This window comes from Chelonoidis abingdonii, chromosome 11, assembly GCF_003597395.2.
Source record: "Chelonoidis abingdonii isolate Lonesome George chromosome 11, CheloAbing_2.0, whole genome shotgun sequence".
NCBI classification, from domain to species: domain Eukaryota; kingdom Metazoa; phylum Chordata; order Testudines; family Testudinidae; genus Chelonoidis; species Chelonoidis abingdonii.
This window is the reverse complement of record NC_133779.1, coordinates 52931893-52949416: the sequence shown is the minus strand read 5'-3', so window position 1 is coordinate 52949416 and position 17524 is coordinate 52931893. Positions and strand designations below refer to the sequence as shown.

General features: G+C 47.3%; 1 protein-coding gene across 1 annotated transcript in view; it reads right to left on the bottom strand.

The window, feature by feature from the left end:
• The window catches only part of LOC116834309 (junctional adhesion molecule A-like), a 46227-nt gene extending 35381 nt beyond the window's left edge, over positions 1-10846 (bottom strand). The window contains exon 1 of the mRNA XM_075071131.1: positions 10843-10846. The gene's annotated coding sequence lies outside the window, so the exon portion shown is untranslated. The remainder of the gene's footprint in view (positions 1-10842) is intronic.
• Positions 10847-17524: the final 6678 nt, after the last annotated feature.

The following is a 17524-nucleotide window of genomic DNA, read 5'->3' as shown; positions in this document are numbered from 1 at the left end:
TTTCCTGACCTGCTGGCAATGGGGAGCCTTGCCACACATGCCGGGTTTAAGCGTCCCGCCCATATTGGGTCCGGGAAGGAAGTTCCTCCAGGCAGATTTGAGCTGACGCTCTGGAGGTTTTATTCGCCTTCCCCTGCAGCATGAGGCATGGGTCACTTGCTGGTGGATTCTCTTCTTGAGGTCTTCAAACCACAATTTGAAGACTTCAATAACTCGGACATAGGTTAGGGGTTTTTACAGAAGTGGATGGGTAGGGTTCTGTGGCCTGCTCTGTGCAGGAGGTCAGACTAGATGATCATGTTGGTCCCTTCTGACCTATGAGTCTATGAGCAGGAGGGTCTGGGTGCTGGGGGAGTGGGATTTGGTGGGGGTGGGGGTCTGGATATGGGGTCTTAGAGTGTGCAGGGGGTGAGGCTTGTCAGGGTGGGGGACTGAGTGTAGGGAGTTCAGTGGGGGGTGGTCTGGGTGCAGGGATGGGGGTCTGGAGACAGTGGGGCTCCAGATGCAGGGGCTGAGGTTCAGTGGGGTTCGGATATGGAGGACTAGGGGTGTACGGGGTGAGACATGGTGGCGGTGTCTGGGTATGGGAGGTCCAGATGCACTGGGGAGCAGCTCCCCATACAGTGACTCCTGCCCCTGCAGCTGAGGAGCAATGGGGACAGGAAGCAGGGGAGGATGCTGAGCTTCCTGCAGCTGGATCCTACAACATGATCAGCAGGCTGCCTCAGCCTTACCCTAATCTATGTGGCAATGCTCAGGCATCGCCCATGAACCAGCAACTTTGGGAGGCATGGTGTCAGCTTTAGATACTTCCGGTAAGACTCTCCCACTTGTACAGATGTCCTCTTTAGTCAGCTTTCCTTGCAGGCTTTACCTTTCCACTGCTGTTAATTCTTCACTATACACTCTTCCCTCTGCCATGGGGCAGGGAAAGCTTCTCCTTAGGAGCAACATGGCAAGGGATGGCTTTGTAACTTCAGCTCAAGATCTGAATCTCTGAAGTGCAAAATCGGGGCCAGACGTCCCAGTCAAATTTCCCAAAATTTCTTGGTGGGGGAAAAAAAAAAATCCATGACCCAGTCTCTGTCCTACAAAGTCTCTCAGCACTCGCTCCTGTTTCCTGCATCCCTGCAGAAATGGGGCACAGCTGGCACTCTGGGGTTGTGGGGAAACTAGTGTAGTTGAGTGACAAGGAAATGCATATTGCAGCAATTGAAGTAAACGGAGGACAAACTGTCAGAGCAACAGTTTAAATAACTACTTCTTCAAAGTACATACCTGCCAGGGAAACCAGTTTCTCTTACAACAGGAGTACAAGGGAAAGCTTCTCCCTCACTGTTTTAAAACTTCCAAGTCTTGTCCAATGGTACTGATTACCCATCTTTTTGCAATGAATTAGTGCAGGAGCATTTGTACCAGTCACTCAGTGCACAAGAAAGAATTGCCCAGTCATTTCAGCTAAGCCTGCTTGCTTTGTAAAGAGGTGCTGTTTACTAAGGACTTGGCTACACTTGCAAGTTAGAGCGCATTAAAGCAGCTCCGGGCGCCCTAACTCATGATGCATCCACACTGGCAAGCGCCACAGGGCCAGTGTGAATGCCCTGATCAGCCTCCGGAAGCGTCCCACAATGCCTGTTCTAGCTACTCTGGTCATCACTATTAAACTCTGCTGCCCTGTCCTCAGGTGACCAACCGTCAGACCCGACCTTTAAATTCTCTAGGAATTTTGAAAATCCCCTTCCTGATTGCACAACAAGGCGTGGAGTGCTCTCAACGAATCTTTGCAGGTGACCATGCCTCCACACTCCAGGTGATCCCCCAGTATGGAGCAATGGTGAGGTGCTGGACTTCAGTGTTTCGCGGGAGCAAGCTGTCCAGTCCCAGCTGCGCTCCAGCCGTAGGAATTATGATACACCTCTACCCTGATATAACACAACCCAATATAACACGAATTTGGATGTAAGCGGTAAAGCAGTGCTCCGGGGGTGTGGGGCTGTGCACTCCGGCAGATTAAAACAAGTTTGATATAACACGATTTCACCTATAACGCGGTAAGATTTTTTGGCTCCCGAGGACAGAGTTATATCGGGGTAGAGGTGTACCTTCAGGCAGATATCAAGGGACATGACCAAGACGCACTGCAGTGCAGGGTTAAAGTGAAGGAGCTGCAGAATGCATACTGCAAAGCGCGCAAGGCAAACTACCACTCTGGTTCTGTCCCCGCAACCTGCTGTTTCTACAAAGAGCTGGACACGATACTTGGGGCGACCCCACCTCCACTTTGAGGACCACCATGGACTTCAGAGCCCAGTTCAACAAGGTAAGAGGAGGAATAGGAGGAAAGTGGGAGAGAAGGTACTGAGGAGGAGGGAGACAGCCCAGCATCCCTAGATGCATGCAGCCAGAAGCTGTTCTCAAGCCAGGAAGAAGGTAGCCATTCACAGTGGACATTGCCTGGGTAAGGACAAACGCCAAAGGTGGTGCCTGGTAAGCAGCTTTTATTTTGCTAAGGAAGTTGTTCAGGGTAGGCTCTTGGGGGTGAGGATTAGGGCTGCATGCATGCCTAGATGCGGAATAGGGCATTGATGTGCTCTCCTATCATGGTAATCGGCCTCAGTAATCTCTTTAGAGATATCATGAAGAAGTGAGATAACTGAGTTTACAGTTTCCAAAGGCAAACTGGGATTTAGGATTGCCTCTCAACCATATCGTTTCCACCCAGGCACTAGAGGCAGCAGTCTGGTGCTCATTTCTCCAATCTGAGCTACAGAGGTTTGCTTACATTTATGATGAACCCAGATTCACTATAAAAAAAATTTTCCCCAAAAATCCACACCCTGGAACACCAACATCTCAGAACAAAAGCAGATCTAGGTAGTTATAGCTGAGCTCCTCACAAGCACCAATGGATTTTAACCTCACACTGCTGGGAAGGTAGATAAGTATTATCCTCATTTTACAGATGGTGAATTGAGGCACATGGTAGATTAAGTGATTTGCCAAGGTCACACCAGAAGCCTGTGTCAGAGTAGGAAACTGACCCAAGTCTCCTGATTCCTAGTCCAGTGCCTTATCCAATAAGTTATCCTTCCACCCTGCATGAGACTAATTACTGAGATCTTTGCACCTCCAAAGGAGATTTCCTCTCCAACATCTGGGTCAGCAATCACTGTGTTACTACATCCCCCACAGATGAGAAGTTCAGGTTTATGAAAGAGTGGGGCCCCTTGACGATCGAGACACAAAAGGAGTGCTTAAAGACGATAAACTCATTGCGGAGAAACTAAATGGATTCTTTGCTCCAGTCTTCACAGCTGAGGATGTTAGGGAGATTCCCAAACCTGAGCTGGCTTTTGTAGGTGACAAATCTGAGGAACTGTCACAGATTGAAGTGTCACTAGAGGAGGTTTTGGGATTAATTGATAAACTCAACATTAACAAGTCACCGGGACCAGATGGCATTCACCCAAGAGTTCTGAAAGAACTCAAATGTGAAGTTGCAGAACTATTAACTAAGGTTTGTAACCTGTCCTTTAAATAGGCTTCGGTACCCGATGACTGGAAGTTAGCTAATGTAACGCCAATATTTAAAAAGGGCTCTAGAGGTGATCCCGGCAATTACAGACCGGTAAGTCTAACGTCGGTACCAGGCAAATTAGTCGAAACAATAGTTAAGAATAAAATTGTCAGACACATAGAAAAACATAAACTGTTGAGCAATAGTCAACATGGTTTCTGTAAAGGGAAATCGTGTCTTACTAATCTATTAGAGTTCTTTGAAGGGGTCAACAAACATGTGGACAAGGGGGATCCAGTGGACGTAGTGTACTTAGATTTCCAGAAAGCCTTTGACAAGGTCCCTCACCAAAGGCTCTTACGTAAATTAAGCTGTCATGGGATAAAAGGGAAGGTCCTTTCATGGATTGAGAACTGGTTAAAAGACAGGGAACAAAGGGTAGGAATTAATGGTAAATTCTCAGAATGGAGAGGGGTAACTAGTGGTGTTCCCCAAGGGTCAGTCCTAGGACCAATCCTATTCAATTTATTCATAAATGATCTGGAGAAAGGGGTAAACAGTGAGGTGGCAAAGTTTGCAGATGATACTAAACTACTCAAGATAGTTAAGACCAAAGCAGATTGTGAAGAACTTCAAAAAGATCTCACAAAACTAAGTGATTGGGCAACAAAATGGCAAATGAAATTTAATGTGGATAAATGTAAAGTAATGCACATTGGAAAAAATAACCCCAACTATACATACAATATGATGGGGGCTAATTTAGCTACAACGAGTCAGGAAAAAGATCTTGGCGTCATCGTGGATAGTTCTCTGAAGATGTCCACGCAGTGTGCAGAGGCGGTCAAAAAAGCAAACAGGATGTCAGGAATCATTAAAAAGGGGATAGAGAATAAGACTGAGAATATATTATTGCCCTTATATAAATCCATGGTACGCCCACATCTCGAATACTGTGTACAGATGTGGTCTCCTCACCTCAAAAAAGATATTCTAGCACTAGAAAAGGTTCAGAAAAGGGCAACTAAAATGATTAGGGGTTTGGAGAGGGTCCCATATGAGGAAAGATTAAAGAGGCTAGGTCTCTTCAGCTTGGAAAAGAGGAGACTAAGGGGGGATATGATAGAGGTATATAAAATCATGAGTGATGTGGAGAAAGTGGATAAGGAAAAGTTATTTACTTATTCCCATAATACAAGAACTAGGGGTCACCAAATGAAATTAATAGGCAGCAGGTTTAAAACAAATAAAAGGAAGTTCTTCAGGCAGCGCACAGTCAACTTGTGGAACTCCTTACCTGAGGAGGTTGTGAAGGCTAGGCCTATAACAGCATTTAAAAGAGAACCAAATAAATTCATGGTGGTTAAGTCCATAAATGGCTATTAGCCAGGATGGGTAAGGAATGGTGTCCCTAGCCTCTGTTTGTCAGAGGGTGGAGATGGATGGCAGGAGAGAGATCACTTGATCATTGCCTGTTAGGTTCACTCCCTCTGGGGCACCTGGCATTAGCCACTGTCATTAAACAGATACTGGGCTAGATGGACCTTTGGTCTGACCCGATACAGCCGTTCTTATGTTCTCATGTTATGCTCCCGCTGGGGATTTTAAAGGCTCAGGGAGCAAAAGGCAAGACCTCTGTCCTAACAGGACCCCATCAAGACTTAGTCTAGACCACCAGTTTCTCCAGAGGGTCTTACATCATTTTGAAACTCCTGCCCTCTGTCTGCACTATTGAGACACCGTGCTGATACCTCTGCCATTAACAGTCAAGCATATTGTCCTTATTACTAATGTTTTAAAGAGATTTAATCTGTAAATACATTTTATAGGAAAACAGGAAAAATTAGTGAGTCTCTCCCATCATAAAAATGCCCACCCTTCTCCCTTTTTACCCCACTTAAAGGAACATCTTAATTTGGAGCCAACTTTACATTAGTATTGATTCTTTGTGGGGACAGACTGGAGCCTTCTGCAGTCCCCATTTGTTATAAGCATCGCTATCAGGAATTAGGGACCCATTGTCCTAGGCAAGGTACAAACAAATCAGACAGTCCCTTACCCAGAACACTCACAGTCTAAGACAAAAGATTTGACTTGTGAACAAACAGGAGGGAGGAAGAAGGGATGTTAGGTTAGTTGTAACAATGATCTTAGTACTCACCGGTGATCACTAATCTAGCCATCATCACGTGGTAGCGATGGACAGGTTTCACAAAGATAAGGGTATGGCTACACTTGCAGCTGTACAGTGCTGGGAGTTAAACCTGTCTTTGTACAGCTGAGTAGGGAAAGCATTGCAGACTGGCCACACTGACAGCTACCAGCGCATATTGTGGCCACATTTGCAGCATCTGCAGCAGCACTGGGAGCGGCGCATTATGGGCAGCTATCCTAGCGTTCAAGTTGCTGCAACTGTGCTTTTCAAAAGGGGAAGGGCTGGTGTGTGACAGGGAGCGTGGGAGAGAGAGAGTGTGGATTTTTGGAGCTGACACTGTCAGCTCCCTGCCTTGCAAGTTCTGACCCGCTCCCACACCCCTCTCTCACTCACTGAAAGCAAATAGCCCTGTTTTTTACCCCCCTCACAGATCAGATAAGCAGCCACTCCAAAACGGACCCCCGCCCCTCCTTCTCTCCTCGAGCCCCTTCCTTCCTCCTCTCTTCAAGCAAATACTAGCTGTGGGCGTTCTAAAGGGAGCTCCCCGACTCTGCTGTTCACAGCAAACAGGAGCTGTGTTTTTTTGATAAACAGGCCCCAGAGCCCAGAGTTTACAACAAAAAACAAACAGTTATCTTTACTTAAAAGGATTATGGGAAGGTTCTGGAGGTCAGTTACACAGTAGTAAGATTATTCCCTGTTTACACCGGCACCCTAGCAGCAGCGCTATACTCTTTATTCCTCTCGGGGAGGTGGAGTACAAGCAGCGCTGTAGCCAGGGAGATACAGCACTGTATGTGCCTTGCCAGTGTGGATGGGGACTGAGTTACAGCACTGTAAAGCCACCACCAGCACTGCAACTCTCGAGTGTAGCCAAGGCCTAAGACTAAAGATGGATTTAAAAGAAATAAGGTGATGTCTTTGCAAATTTTGATACAGATTTCTTCTCACAAGTAAAGGGCAAACATGGCAGAAAGCTTGATGGGAAAAGCAAACACGCAGGTTTATTAATAACCCATTATCACTAGCATGCAACTAATGCAGGAGGAGGAGCCAGGGCTCAATACATCATAAGAATGTCATTAAAACAGCATCATGTGCAAAGGAGATAGCAAACCCCCATGATTTAATCAAAATGGATGGTTAAAAGGAACTGGGTGGTTTTGGAACACAGAAATGGTCAATTTGTCTGACTTCATCAAGAATACCACAGGGGCAAAAGCCAAACCCTGATTGCAGGAGCTATACATGCATTCAAAGTCAAATTTATATACATGTAACATGCATTACATAAGACTGAAAAGCAAGATTTTTTAATGCAAAGAGGTGTGAAAGTAGAATGAATTATATTGTAAAAATAAGAATGGATTACAGAAATGGTGTATGTACCTTTAAGCAGAAATAAGAAATGCTGAAATACAGGCATCAGGAAAAGAAACATTAGGCATAAACAATGATTCCACTTAAGCTAATGGTGAAACATTAACAGAAGATCAGTAATAGTTAATAAGGGAAATAAGATATGCATGTCTAGCCCAGGTAAACTTATCAGACTCTGCTTCCTTTGTTAACTTATTAATTTCTCACCCTTTTAGCTGTATAAATAAGATAGTTTGTGTCTTGCATGGTGCTCACATTATCTGCATGTATTAGAGTGCTGTGCTAATAAAACAAGTGGTCACAAATTGAGTCCTGAGTCTAACTTTGACAGAGGCAACCTAAAAAAGGATGCTGGCAGGTCAGCTTTGACCTAGAAATTAAACAAGCACAAATGGTTTGTTTGTATTTCTTTAAAAAGTAAGTTTTAGAACTAAAATCACAAATTTCCATTGATTTTTAGAAATTCAATGGAAACGGGCAGGGTTTAATGTTTTTTAAGTGACCAGTAAAAGGGGAAAATATATGTTTGATTGTAAAGAAGAAACAATGTACAAGAAAGGCCTGAATTGATTTGTGTTTTAATAATGGGTTTTGTATTTTTGCTTGTTTTTTTACGTGAGAGATTAGAGCTTTTGCTGAACAAACTCACTGATTCACTACAGAATTAACCAGATTTTGACATCAACCAGAGCTATCGAAAGGAAATGATTGTTTTCCATGTCTTCCAGTTCATTAACTTAGTGACTTCTCATCCCTCTTCTCTGGAATGGTTGTTGATTCTCTTCATTCTTCACTTATCCACCCTTGACATTTTTCACCCCTTTCATCTGAAGGTCCTCCCTGCCCTGCCCACTTCCCCCCCACCCCCATGCTCACCCCCAACATCTGCTTCCTCCACTCCTGTTCTTGCATTGTGGTGTGTTCCTGGCAAAACCACTATGACTAGGCTAATTCCATGCCCTGCAAATTCATTCTCTTCTGTTCTACCATCTTCCTGCATGAACCACGCTGCTACTCCATCTTAAAATGAATCCCATGCCTCCAATCCCAGCTGCCTTTTCACCACTTTTGGTATGTCTACACTGCAAACTAGAGGTGTATTCTTAACTCAGGTTAGCCAGCTCAGGATAAAATAGCAGTGAAAACACAGCATGTGTTAGCATCTGGAGTTAAAGTCTATATAGCAAAATGAACTCACACTGCTAACCCAAGCTAAAACAGGTTATTGTGTCTTCATTATTATTTAAATCCAAATTAGTGAACCTGAATTAAGAATAAACTCCCCCTCCCCCCACCCCCCAGCAGCAGTGTAGCCCTATCCTTTGACTCAATCCCCAAACCTTCCTCTCCTCCTGCATCTCTGCTTCCTCTCTTGACACTCATCTTATCAATTTCTTCCCAGGAAAAAACAATGAAAACCTGACATAACCTTCCCTCTCCCATCTGCTTGCCTTTTCTTTACCTACCCCTCCTTCTCCCTGATCACAGACAGAAGTTTCTTATCTTCTTTCCTTCTCCAGCACCTCTAGTTGCCTCACTGACTCCATCCCACATGCCTCACACCCACTCTCATTCTCTCCCTTACTCTTCTCCCGCTGTTTCCTCTCACAATACAAACCTGCCTTAGTGAGTCTCTCCCATCTTAAAAATGCCCACCCTTCTTCCTCCATTACCATACCATCCCCTCTCCCCCTTTTCTCTCTAATCTCATTGAATACATGATCTACAATCCCTGGCTGGAATTCCTCTCTGCCAATTCCATTCTAGACCAGGAGGAGCACTTTGGGGAAGAGGGAGAAGGCAGCACCTTGCAGGGCCTATAGCCACCCCAAAATTTGCCTTAGCCCTCTCCCTCACCCCAGCCCACTGCCAGCAGCTGCCTTTCTCTGGCCACCCAGCTCTGAAGGTAGAGCAGAGGCTGCTGGCCGGGCATCCAGCTCCAGCAGCATTGGAGAATTAAGGCCAAGCGCAGGGCCTGAGCGTAGCCCCCGGCCTGTGTCTCCACTAGATGGGACATGATGCCCAGGGTAGGTGAAGGGCTGGAGCTCTCCACAGTGGTCTGGACTGACTCACTCTGGCCTGGGCTTCTGGACCCTGCCCCCCACAATCACTGCTCCCCGAGGACTCTGCTGGCCCTGAAGCCAGGTCCCCACACCCAGGCAGCTCCTGCCAGCTGCAAGCAGCCAGTGCCAGATTCAGACACCCTTTTGGGTTGAGAAGACTCCAGTTCTCTCATTCTCCAGCAAGGACATGGACCACAAGACTTGATATTCCTAATTGTAAAAGCAAAGGAAACTTTACAACATTCGGGCTGGTCTTATACATCATAAAAGCAGCACAAAGGGAACAACAGCTTTAAACAAACAAAGCTTTCCCAGCACTATTTGCAATCCAAACATACGAAGTCCATGCATCTGACAGCAGTGGGTCACCCACGAAAGCTCATGCTCCAATATGTCTGTTAGTCTAAGGTGCCACAGGACTCTTTGCTGAAGTCCATGAAAACATTGGAACCCAAAGGCTACCCAAAAAAATACAACTAACTTTCATTGTTTAAGTGCAACAGGTGAATAACCTCAATGGTGAAAACTTAACTGGATTTCTAGAGTACTTCCATTTTCCTGAGTTTGAGGTGTTCTTGTTAATACAGGAAACTAGATTTGTTTAGCAGCATCAACGATTTGTGATTTTTAACTGGGTCTCCAACTGTGAGTAGGGTGAAAACAGAGCCTTCTGCAATCAGTATGTCTGCACAGGCCCCTCTGCATGCTTCTGATAAGGAATCAACAGCCTTTACAAACGGTGTTTAACTCACAAGGAAAAAAACTTCTTCCCCCATTCAGACCAGGCAAAAATTCAGAATGAAGCATCGCTAAAATCCACCTCCACCCTCCCAGGCCTTTCATCTGCCCAGAAGGGCCCTGGCGAGGCCTTTACAGAGGTTCAAACTCAAAGCACCAAATGTTTAACACAATCCTCAAACCCCAAAGACAACACCGGCCAACACAGAGTGGGGACTCAGCTGAGAAAAGGAGGCTCAGCAACAAAACCAACGATCTGTAAAGTAAGGAGCGAGAGCCGGGAGCACAGGAGCCCGGGGCAGCCCCAGGGTACTGGGGTCAAACTCGAGAGACCACACACGAGACAGCGAGCCCACCACCTACCACCGCAGGATCGCGCATGCCACACGCCAGCGGATGGACAGTGAAGCTCTGAACTACTCCGGCCACCTCCTGCCCTCTCCTGACGTCCCCGCCGCGGCTGCCCGCCCCTTCCTGTTGCCATTTCCCACTCGCTCAATGCCCCTTCCTCCCTTACCCCCCTCCCGCGCATCGCCCGCACCCCTGCCCCACCCTCCCTACTCGCCTCCACTTGCCCCCTCCTCGCTCTCCGCTCCCCCCGCCCGCCGCCGGCGGCCTGCCCTGCCCGTGGCTTCCAACCCTCCCAATTCCCTCTCCTCCACTCCGCCCGACGCACTGCCCTACCTCCTCTACCTCCCCCGCCGCCGCCGCCGCGCCGCGCGGCACTGCCCTGCCCGTGCCTTCCCCCCTCTCCCCATATCCTCCTAGTCCTCCACCCCCCCCGCGGCGCACTGCTCCCCTCCCTACTCCTCCGCCGTCCTACGCCTCCGCTACCTTCGACTCCCTCTCCTCCGCGCCATGAGTCCCCTCCTCCCCCGCTCCCCTGCCGCCGCCTGCCTCACTCCCTTTCGCTGTCCCGTCCCCCTAGTCTCCGGCTTCGCCCGTCCTCTTGACGCCGCCTCCCTTGCCCACTCCGCCCCGGGGCCTACAGGAGCTGACCTGAGGAGCCTAAAGTGTTCATGGATCCGGCCCCGCCGCCGGGCCGCAGCCATCGCGGCGCACCCACTGCCCCTGAGCTCCGAGAGCGCACGCGCCGCCGTCATGACTGAGCCCTACTACGGCCGCCCCGCTAACCGGCGCAGCAGTGAGGCTCGCCTCTTGCCATTGCTCTGGACAACGCCACCATCGACCGGCAGCCGCCCAAGTTCTGATTGGATTCCGGTACGGTGTCGTCAGTCGACAATATAGCCAACCCTGTGCTCTGACTGGCTAGCACACCTACAGCTCCACTCTGATTGGCTACCCTTAACCTCGCCCCCGTGTACTCACTCCCCGCCCCAAGGCCCTGCCCTCCCCCGACAGGACTCTCAGGTTGCCATGGTGACGGAGGCCACAGTCTGCTCGACTGTCCCGAAGAAGGCGACCGCTGCTCGGCGCTGATGGGGGCGGGGCTGCACCCAGGGACTGAGGCCCCCCCAAATCAGAGGGACCGCTGGGAGAACCTGCCTCCCCGCCCTGCCCCTGGCCCAGCCCCCTCCCCACCCCATGGTTCCCCCTTCTAGGATGACCAGATAGAAGTGTGAAAAATCAGGATGGGGGTGGGAGTAATAGGTACCTCTATAAGAAAAAGCCCCCAGAATCAGGACTGTCCCTATAAAATCACCCTACCCCCTTTCCAAGCCCAGCCCCACTCCCTGCCCCTTGTGGCCCAGCGCCCTGCCCTGCCGCCTGGTCTTAGTGTGACAGGGCGGCCTGAGGCTGGATGCTGGGGAGAGGCTCCTCCCCCTCAGGCTCTGGCCCTGTCTCCATTCGGGGCCCCATGAGTGGGTCTGAGCCAGGCAGCACAAACTGAAGTCCCAGGTGGCAGCAACAGTTTCACCAGGAGAGCAGGAGAAACAGCATTTCCCTCTCCCCAGGGGAATTATGACATTTGGGAAATGTTATCTGCAGAACAGAAAGTCCGAACACAGTGTATACCAATAAGAGGAGTTCTTTTACACACTCATAGCTATGCTGGCAAAACTGTTTAGTGTAGACCCAGCCTTAGTCTCTTAAATCATTTAAGTGCTTTTGAAAATGTTATCCTCAGATCTAACGGACTGCAGCTAAATCGATCTGAGGAATATTTATATCGGTTTAAGGGTGTCCACTCAGCCTCATGCACTGGGTTAACAAAGCAAACATAGTTTTCATTACACCTCATTAAAACAGTACAATTTTGCATGTCTCTTCCCCTCTTTCTCTCTCTATCCCCATCTTCCGTTTTCCATATTCCTGTCGTTCTTTCTCTGTGCTCCCTCTGTCCACCGCCTTTTAGGTTCGCTACCAAAGGCCGTGGCATTATAATTCAGATGCTTTTGATTAAGCAGCCTCATAAAAATAGGTCCATCATTTTGATTAACAATGGAAAAGCCCTTTCCTGGCCTCCCATCCCCAGCCCCCAATTCAAAAATGGGTTTTCCTCAACTTTGCAGAAGAACCCACACCCCGGAGTGATGTAGCTGTGCTGATCTACCTTCCCACCCAATGACACAATATTGCATTTCACGCCTGCCCCAGGTACTAATGTTACATATGCCTTGTGTTATCCCATTGGTTTCCATTAGCCAGCTCCAGTCAGCCTGATTCAGAGAAAGGTGGAGAGAGTCGGGCTTGCAAAAATTCAGACACTGTTTTTCTTCTCTGTTACTCTGTGTGTTCCTACAAGCTGTGTTGATTGGTACAGTATTACTTGTGGTGAGGAGGACAGTGGGGCTCACCTCCTGGGTACTGTGGACATTGTTATCACTGGTGGATGTATAGGGTCCTTCGTTTTCAAATTTTATTTTATTCATTTTTTCCTGGGAATTGATCAGTGTTTATTACCACAACAACAAAACCAGGTGAAACTCAGTGCAAAAAACTTCTAATAATTTTTCTGAGTAAATGTCGGGGTTTATTTTGGTGGTCTGAAAGACAAGGGGGGAGGGGGGAAGTATTCAGTAGATTAATGCTTTGAATTCAGTTCCTCAATTTGGTTTGCTGCAGAACTAAAACACAAGACCTATCCCTGCTGTTCCTAGGCGGACATGTGGCAAGCAGGTCTGCACGCTGCCCCTGCCCCACCTCAAGCACTGGCTCTGCAGCTCCTATTGGCCACTGTTCCTGGCCAATGGGAGTTGTGGAGGCAACGCCGGCGGATGGAGGCAGCACATAGAGCCGCCTAGCCATACCTCCACCTAGGATCAGCAGGAACAGTTGGCCGCTTCCGGGGAGCCACGTGAAGCCAGGTAGGGAGCCTGCCGGCCCTGCACCAACCAGAGTATAAACCAGACTTTGTATGAAAATTAGAAATGATGGTTTATAGGGGTTTCCAGTTGGTTACGGGCCAGATAACACAGATTTTACTGTACATTTAATAACTGGGCCACACAATTTGCAGCACATACATTCAATTTCATCCTTTTCTCCTGTTTTTGTTTTTTTTAAAACTTTCAAATACTTCCTTGTGTTCTGAAATGTATTCTGATACAGATTTTCATTTTCTTCCCATTTTAGTGTGTCAAATCTTTAAACCGTTATCTGCTAACGGCTTGAAATATGTATGTGGTGGGTGTGAGATTCATCAGTACGTTCAGATGCGCACGCACTTCAGAGCTTGCGTACGTGCCTGTTTGTTTATTGTATATCTTCTAGAGCAATGGTTCTCAAACTTTTGTACTGGTGACCCCTTTCACATAGCAAGCCTCTGCGTGCAACCCCCCCTTATAAATTAAAAATGCCTTTAAATATATTTAACACCATTTTAAATACTGGATGGAAAGCAGGGTTTGTAGTGGAGACTGACAGCTTGTGACCCCCTCCATGTAATAACCTTGTGACCCCCCCTGAGAGGTCCCAACCCCCAGTATGAGAACCCCTGTTCTAGACTAATACATAGCCTTACTTCAAGAGGCAGCTTTGCATATACATATAGACCAATATACTATCATAATGCATGTATCTCATGCAATTTATTGTATTTTCCTAATAAAAAAAAAGTTATTTTTTATCTATTTGAATGATACAAAAGTAGAGTGAAAAAATCAGGAAAAAATTAGTAATACTTTTTCTAAAACCTGGGAAATTTTCAGTAAAAATCAGTTTAAACTGAAGATGAGGGGGCTTATGGCGGTACAGCAAATTCATCCTTGAGGGCATGCTGACCTCTGATGGTCACTGCTAGATGGACAAGTTAAAAAAATTCTGAATAGAATCACAGAATATCAGGGTTGGGAAGGACCTCAGGAGGTCCTCAAGTCCAACCCCCTGCTCAAAGCAGGACCAATCCCGAACTAAATCATCCCAGCCAGGGCTTTGTCAAACCTGACCATAAAACTTCTACGGAAGGCGATTCCATCACCTCCCTAGGTAACCTATTCCAGTGCTTTACCACCCTCCAGTGAAAAAGTTTTTCCTAATATCCAATCTAACCCCCCCACTGGCAACTTGAGACCATTACTCCTTGTTCTGTCACTGCTACACTGAGAACAGTCCAGATCCATCCTCTTGGAATCCCATTCAGGTAATGAAAGCAGCTATCAAATCCCCCCTAATTCTTCTCTTTTGCAGAGTAAATAATCCCAGTTCCTTCAGCTCGCTCATAAATCACGTGCTCCAACCCCTTAATCATTTTTGTTGCCCTCCGCTGGACTCTCTCCTATTTTTCCACATCCTTCTTGTAGTGTGGAACTCAAAACTGGACACAGTACTCCAGATTAGGCCTCACTAATGCTGAATAGAGAGGCATGATCTCACCCTCGATCTGCTGGCAATGCTCCGATTATACTACCCAAATGCAGTTAGCTTCTTGGCAACGAGGACACACCGTTGACTCAGATCCAGCTTCTCGTCCACTGTACCCCCTAGGTCTTTCTGCAGAACTGCTGCCTAGCCACTCGGTCCCTAGTCTGTACAGTGCATGGGATTCTTCCTCCTAAGGGAGGCTCTGCACTTTTCCTTTTTGACCTCATCAGATTTCTTTTGGCCTGTAATTTGTCTAGTCCCTCGGTATGCTATCCTACTCCCAACATATCTACCATTCCTTTCAGTTTAGTGTCATCTGCAAACTTGCTGAGGGTGCAGTCCATGCCATACTCCAGATCATTAATGAAGGTATTGAACAAAAACCAGCCCCAGGACCGACCGTGGGGCACTACGCTGATACCAGCTGCCAACTAGACATGGAGTCATTGATCACTACCTGTTGAGCCGATGACCTAGCCAGCTTTTATCCACCTTACAGTTCCATTCATCCAGCCCATACTTCTTTACTTTCTGGCAAGAATACGTGGAAGACCGTATCAAAAGCTTTGCATAAGTCAACAAATAACATATTCACATGCTTTCCCCTATCCACAGAGCCAGTTATCTCATCACAGAAGGCAATCGGGTTAGTCAGGCATGACTTGCCCTTAGTGAATCCATGCTGACTGTTCCTGATCACTTTCCTCTCCTCAAAGTGCTTTCCCCTTTGATAGAGACTTGTATCCATGGATCTTTGATCTTCACAACTCTCCTGCGGGGTAGGTAATTATTACTATCATCCCCATTTTACAGGAGGCACAGACAGATTAGTTAATTTACCTAAAATCACTCAAAGTATGTGCCAAAACCACACATTATCATTAGCACCTGAAGTTTCCAGCCAAGATCAGGGCTGCGAGATCCCATCAGCGTAGGTAATCCACCTCCCCGAGAGGCAGGGAAGAATTTTTCTGTCAGCCCAGTGCTGTCCACATGGAGACTTAGTCAGCTTAACAATGCTGCTCAGGGGTGTGGATTTTTCACATCCCTAACTGACGTAATTTTTTAGTGTAGACAAAGACGGAGCCTCCACTCTGCCCCACAAATGAAAAATGTTAAAGCCATGATCTGGTATGTAAAGCTTTGTTTTAGTCTACACTTAAAACTTATACTAGCATAGCTATGTTGGTCAGGGCTATGAAAAAACATACCCTTTAGCAACCTAGCTCTGTCCACAAAACCTCCAGTGTAACCACAGCTGTGTGACAGAAGAGTCGTGCTTCTGTCGACAAAGCCAGTGTCATTTGGGGAGGGGGTATTCTTACACTGGCAGAACTCCTCCTTCTGTCCACATATGCTGCGTCTACACTAGGGTGCTAAGTTGGCATAGGGTCTGTAGCAGGCTGTGTCCACACTACAGCGCCACAGCTGTACTTCTGTAGTGAGGACGCGTCCTCCGTCGACAGAAGGGGTTTTTCTGTTGACATAGTTAATCCAACAGGCAAGTATTTTTTCCTTGACCTAGCCACATCTGCACATCTAACTACAGTGGTAAAGGGGTGACATTTTTCAAAGCCCTGAGCAACATAGCTAGGTCAATTTTAATTTTTAAGTGTAGACCAGGCCTTAGAGCTTATGTTGGTGTAGTCAGGGTGATACCTATGTCTCTTGTTGTGGTGAGTTTATTATGTTGGCATACAGGGGAGTTACATCAGCGGGAGGAGCATTTCAGTATGTTACTGCCACTGTTTTGTTGACAAAAGTGGACTCTTGTCGACAAAACTGTGTAGCGTAGACAAGGCCTTGGAGTGTGTCTACACTATAGAGGCTATACCAGCATAGTTATGCCGGCATTGTCTGCTAGCATAGACACAGCCTACACTGGGCATTTTCTGTAGGGTCATGTCTACATTACAAACTTTGGTCAATGCAAGTTACATTGTTGTATAGCCGTTACCATTAGTGTTTCACTCAGGCATACGCATACTTGCCTGCTTCTGTCAGTGGCCAGCGTACTCACCATCTCAGCGTCCACCATCTCTGGGGAGAAGCACGGAGCTTGCACAGCTATGCACTATTCTCATGAACGTTGCAAATACAGGACATACAATCCTCTAGTACTATCAGAGCTGCAGAAAGAACTGAACAGTTTCTTCAAAGACAGTTTGTTGAGGGACACAGCGAAAAACATTTCTAGGTTGTTGGTAGCATTTATGGCGCAGCTGCAATGGTGGAACACTGCTTCTGGGCCCGAGAAACAAGCACTGACTGGTGGGATCACATCATAATGCAGGTTATAGTGCCCTGACGTTTTGTTCAGATATGAATATTTCAGAGTTACGAACAACCTCCCTCTGTGTTTGTAACTCTGAGGTGTTTGTAACTCTGAGGTTCTACTGTACAATACAAACTCCTAACATACATTAACCAAACGGAACTTGAAATTTAGAAAGGCAGCACACAGTTCTGTCCATTTCAGGGCACAACTGAAGTCCATTTTGGCTACAGATACACAAACCTATGAGAGGCATGGCTGGCATATGCGAAGCTGTGGTTGTCCTTCCTGTGTGCTGGTGTGGAGGGCCAGAGGAAGGGATGTGGCCCTGGTGAAAACTGGATTGTTGGGAAGGGGCAGGTGCAGGGAACTGCTACCATGGAGTTCTCCATGGATTGCAAGGGGAGGTGAACCTGTGACTGCTGCACTTGTAGGTCAGCTAGAGTCCACAGCATTTGTGCTTGCGGCCCTGAGATGCCCCATTCTGTCCTGGTGCATCTGCCTCTCCTGCTGGGATTCATGCCTCTTTCTCCTTTTAGTTCTGTCCTTTCTAACCTGCTCCCACCAGGCCCTTTGTTCATGGTCCAATGCAGCACTAGCTTGCAGGATCCCGCTCAGCATGTTCTCCCTAG